Below are 6,000 nucleotides of genomic sequence, written 5' to 3'. Positions count from 1 at the left end.
TCTTTTTCCATTTATTGTTTTCATTCTATATGGGAAAGTTGATGAAATATAAAGACACCTAAGAGCACTGTGTCATTTAAAGTTTGTGAAGATGTAAAGAAAAAGAGAAAGTTTCTGACAATTAAAGAAAAGCGAAAGATTATGTGCTTGAACAACTATAAAATGCGTAAAAGGTAGCACGACAATTAGGTATGAGTAAATTTTCCATATCAACAATTAAAAAGCAAGAAAAGGAAATCCGTAAAAGTTCATCGAGTAGTTTCTTAGCAAAATGCAAATTGCGAAAATGGAAGCTGCTCTTGCATTGTGAATTTAAGAAATCAGGAAGAGAAGTGTTGCTATAGATGGAAACGTTATAAAAGAACTAGTGAAGCAACTGTATTGTGTATTTAAAATTATATAAGAATAACGATTTGATCACGCAGCATAAATCATCACCATCTGTATTTTTTTAAGTTACAAATATCATTACTGGATCTACTGTACAGTATATGTTCTTTGGTACAACTAGAGTACAGTTGTTTTTCTTACTACATAATGTAGTTACCGTAGTGGTTAATTTTCGTCTTTTTTCCCAATTGATCATTGATTTTGTGCATCATAGCAGTTCTTTTATGTTAAATAAAACGGTATATTTTTTAAATAAAATAAATAAAAAATTCAATTTTTTATTAAATAAACAGCAATGTATAGTTAAGAAGTGGTTTTTAACAGTTTGAGGTGGTGTTTACAAGTGTCTTTAATCGTATGGGTATGTTTATAAAAATTTTTACTCATGCCCTTTTCCACAACGCGAAATTTCAACTTACGCGACGGGTCTTGGAACGCATCCAGCGTAAGTCGGGACTCGACTTTATAGAACGAAGTTATGAAGGTCGTCCCGCCCCCTCGATAACTAGATAGGTGACGCCTATGACCACTTTCAAAGATAACCACCTGTGGTTAATGGGCGGAGTAGTGAGGATTAAGGAGTGAGTCCGCTGGTGGAGTGGTTCACAATCGTTTGTGTATCGGATCGTTCTGATTGGGGGAAAAAACCTTAACTTCGTTTCGATTGGTGCATACAGTAAACGCCGCTTAATGTGATCACTTTGGGACAAATATAATTTGATAACAATAACCGACTGTTATCAATAACTAAAAAGAATCCAGGAGACAAAAAATGGTGAATTTTTTCCAATTAAGGAGTATTTATTTTGGCAACCTCAAATAAAAATCACAATGACTCAACTAAATGCAGTTTTAAATTATAAATTATTAAATTAACAGTATGGAAATATCTGAATTATAAAAAGTTAAAGTTAAGTAATGCAATTTTTAATCACATAGTAATAGATGAAGTAAAATATGACCGTTTTCCCTGACATTCGTATATCAGTTTCAAAGCACGTTCAGCTTTTCTATCTTTTCCAGCATGGTTTTGCTTTGTTGTTTAAATTTTAATTTAACTTCGCTTTGTTTTCAATCTCGACACAATTCTTTAACAGCTTACAAAGTAATGGCAACAATGGATGTCCTACATCAATGCCTGAAACATGTCTAGCGACTGAATTTTTATAGGTGCAAAAGAAAGTTTTCTTGGGGGGAGTCTGTGGTCACTGGGGGGGGGGGGGGCGAACTTTCTGCAGCTTCATTCCTAGAAAAATTTTGAACAGCTATTGAAAACTACAAAATGCTACACAGAAAGTGAGTCTCGTCAGGGTTTGCTTACGTATTTCTGTTAATTGAGGAATAAAATCGGGGAAAAATTGAAAGATTAAAAAAGTGATAACAATAAACGAAGACGCTGATTACAATATCCGACTTTTTTAACGTGTGTTAACATACAAATGTTGCGGGACTTCGTGATTCTGATAACATTAAGCGAATGATAACATTAACCGTGATCACATTGAGCGGCGCCTACTGTATATGCTGTCTGTAACTTCAGAGTGGCCAAGTTCCCAATACCCTAAGGCCCGCACGTCCCTTGCCCCACCGACGAAAATACTCATTTATCACTTTCCCGCTGCTTTTTGACGAGACAAACTTAAAGCGATGTAGCCCTTAGTTCAGAAAAAAAAGACATATTACAGGAAGTATGTTTGTTAGCAATGAAAAACATGCATGCACCTTTCCTTGAACGGCAAATTATAAATGAAATGAATCACATTACTACATAACATTACTGCACACATTATTATTGTAACGGATCCGGTGCGACTTCCAACTTTCTTAAAAGGACGACACAGTTCTTGATTAAAAACACAGGAAATTTATTTACACTATGTACAGGAAAGATCGCCAACAACTGCTAAATTAATCATCAGCAATTAAGCAAATATCACACAACACCGTAAACTCAACGCTTACACACGTATTTACTTCCAAATACGAAAAACAACACAGCGAAATGCCTCGCAATAACAGAGCTAATACACTCTCAGTACAAATTCTCAATCGAAACTAAACTTTTTATCATGCGTAACGGCTTTTTATACACACCGAAAGAAAACTCTCAAATATTCCATAAGATTCCCGAAAAATCGTAGACCGTTGTTTTATTTCTTTTCCATTCACAAATTTTATCATTCAGAGATGAGGGGACGTATACTTCAGCCGAATGTACGGGGCCGTATACTCATTACAAGAAAATATTTACAGGTTACGTTGCTACAATAATTTTAGATGAAAGATAATTTAGTAAACGCCTAATTTAGTTAGATTACGACAAATTAATCATAAAAATAATTACTATTTGCAGAATTTGTAACATTATAAAACAGGAAAAATGAAGACCACAGAGTAAGAAGGCGATAGCTCAACTTTTTGTTGGCTTTGTGTTTTACTATCGAAATATGTGAAAAAATGATTTATTTATTTATTTATTTTTTTGTACGAAAACCAAACGGCAACAACCATTCATACTTTCTTTGGAAAATTTAGATTCGTTCAGTTTTCCAATTCTAAAAATATGTTCCTATTAGTAGGGGAACAGTGATACAAAATTATAGTTTTCGTTTTTATATTTTTTTCTTATTTGTGCGAATTCGTAGCTTTTCTAGACTCATTTTTATGAAACCTATTACAATGGCAAATATTGTACAATTTGAAAGAAATTGAGTTTTGTGTTTTTTAACAATGAAAAATCTAATTGAATTTCGTGTCTCACTTTCGGGGAGAGAAGTTATACTTTTTCCCCTGGGGTTACATGATCCCTCCGCCAAATATGTACCAAAATCATTATGTAGAGCTTTGAAACCTGGTTATCCTTAAATTATCCCTGGTAATCCTGGAAACCCTGAAAGTTATACTTGTACACGAAAACTGGCAACACTTAGTATTTTTCAGCTATTTTGTTTTAGCTCAAGAAATGATCGTCTGAATATGTCAAGGGAAACTAATATTTTTAAAAAAATATTAGTGTCATTTATAAAATATATTGTTCACTGAATAACTAACTGATCAAAAGCATTATAAGTTCATTGAAGTTGTCCGACATTCTTCTATTAATTTCTTAGTTGAATTTGAAACTGGTAGCTTTCTGTTCCTATTAGAAGAAAGAAAATTAGGAAGATTGTTATTTTTTAGAAACTTTAGATCGAAAACTAAACTCCATAGGTAAATTGAAGATCTAATGAAAAGTCTCATTAGATCTCATTAGATACTCAGTTCGATCAATTGTCCCCGTGAAGGAATCATGCATCCGTTTATAAAAGCATTTAAAAAAAAACTATTTTGTCTAAGTTATCTGTTTAATTTCAACTTTAAAAAAAAATGTCATATAGAGAAAAAAATACAATTTTTCACGCAAATCTTTATCTTAACTAATAATAAAGCTGAAAGTCTCTCTGTCCGGAGGATGTCTGGATCTCCGTGACACGCATAGCGCCTAGACCGTTCGGCCGATTTTCATGAAATTTGGCACAAAGTTAGTTTGTAGCATGGCGGTGTGCACCTCGAAGCGATTTTTCGAAAATTCGATTTTGTTCTTTTTCTATTCCAATTTTAAGCCCATTTTTCACAGAAATTTAATAGAATGGGAAAGAATTTCTTCTGAAAATTATCTTTCTTTATCGTTCTTTTATTTACTTCTTTATCTTTCTTCTTTTCTTTTCTTTTTAAATAACAAACCTTAAAGTCTCTCTGTATGGATGTTTGGATCTCTGTGACGCGCATAGCGCCTAGACCGTTCAGCCGATTTTCATGAAATTTAACACGCAATTAGTTTGAAGCATGGGGGTGTGCACCTTGAACCGATTTTTCGAAAATTCGATTATATTAATTTTCTATTAAAATTTTAAGCATTTTTTCACATAATCTTTACTAATAATAAAGCTGAAAGTCTCTCTGTCCGTAGGATGTCTGTAGGATTCACCATACATTATTTGTAAATGTACAGGCGAACCAAAAGACCTTTTAATGTTCTACCACGGGCAAAGCCGTGCGGGTGCCACTAGTATTTTTATAAAACTGATATTTTGCAGCCGAGAAAAAATTGAAAACTGATGTTGGGCTCAAGTATCTTCTGTTTCCCCTACGCACTGACATTAAAGAGTAATTTTAGCGAAAATCAAAAAACGAATTGACCAATTTTTTAGTTTTTTTATGATCATTTGAAATTTTGGAAGCCTTATTTCTTCCTTTTACAAAAAAGGAAGTATTGTACTCGCGAAAAAAAAATTCACTGAAAAATCGGCCTTAATTTCCATTTTTCTCATCCCCGAATGAATGTTGACTTCTTTTTTCGACCCGACCGCACGTGGATATATGCCTAGGAACCTACAGACACCCGAAATATCCATTTTGACGACCCCCGAGTTAATTACAACGAATTTTCTCGTGACGTCCGTATGTACGTATGTATGTGCGTATGTGTGTATGTATCTCGCATAACTCGAAAACGATATGTCCTAGAAAATTGCAATTTAGTACGTAGACTCCTAGTGAGACCTAGTTGTACACCTTCAATTTTGGTTGCACTTGGATGTTTCTAAGGGGGTCTTTTGCCCCTTTTTGAGGGGAAATCACTGTTAATTTCGATGTAAACTCAAGTGCCGTTATAATTTGTCGGACACTTGGCGATATATCGCCAGTCTTTAGGTCGCCAAGTTTTTTTCGTCAACTTGGTGAAAAATTTTGCGATTTTTTTTAAATTTTAAATTTGATTTTAGTTTGGCCACTGTTGATATTTAGAGAGTAAACAATTGAATCCCATTAAAACTGCCAATGATGGGGAAATGACATTAAATTGGAGTAAAAGGAAGTCATGTGATGCACACATCAGCTCGTTTTTTACTTCATATTATGTGTCTTGATGTGTGCTACCTTACACATCAAGGCTTAAAGTTTTGCCTAAGAGTTCAGAAACAGCCTGTATAAACACTGCGCTAATCTAATTCGAGGAGTGGGGGGGGGGGTGCCAAAGCTGTCCTGAAATTCGAGCGTTGTGCCTCCCCTCCCCTAAATGTTTGGATTCTTTAAAAATGAAGATAAGCGAAATCAAATTTATAAAAAAAATAATTTGAATTTTGACATCTTGAATTCAAATTATGTTTTTCGCAGTCACGAGTGTGTGTATTTAGGCGTGTGTGTTTGTGAGTGGGGGTATGTGTTTGTGTGTAGGGGTTATGCGTATGTGTGTGTAGGCATGTGTGTTTGTGTCTGTGTGCTGGCATAAGTGTGTGGGTAGTTGTGTGTATGAATGTGTGTGTGGGGGGGGGGGTATGTGCATGTGTGTAGGCATATGTGTTTGTGTCTGTGTGTAGGCATGAATGTGTGGGTAGTTGTGTGTATGTTTTTGTGTGTGTATGTGTAGGTGTCTGTAGGTATGCGTGTGTGTATGTGTATGTAGGTGTATGTGTGTAGGTGTATGTGTGTGTATGTGTTTGTGTGTGTGTGTGTAGTTGAGTGTGTGTGTGTAGTTGTGTATGGGTGCGCGTGTGTGTAGGACATGGATGCAACCTGGAGACGGCTTTTGCTATAGGAGCAGCATCGTGAGGAGCTCGTCGACGGTGATGG

This window comes from Uloborus diversus, unplaced genomic scaffold, assembly GCF_026930045.1.
Source record: "Uloborus diversus isolate 005 unplaced genomic scaffold, Udiv.v.3.1 scaffold_263, whole genome shotgun sequence".
Lineage (NCBI taxonomy): Eukaryota > Metazoa > Arthropoda > Arachnida > Araneae > Uloboridae > Uloborus > Uloborus diversus.
Note: the sequence above shows the minus strand (reverse complement) of the source record.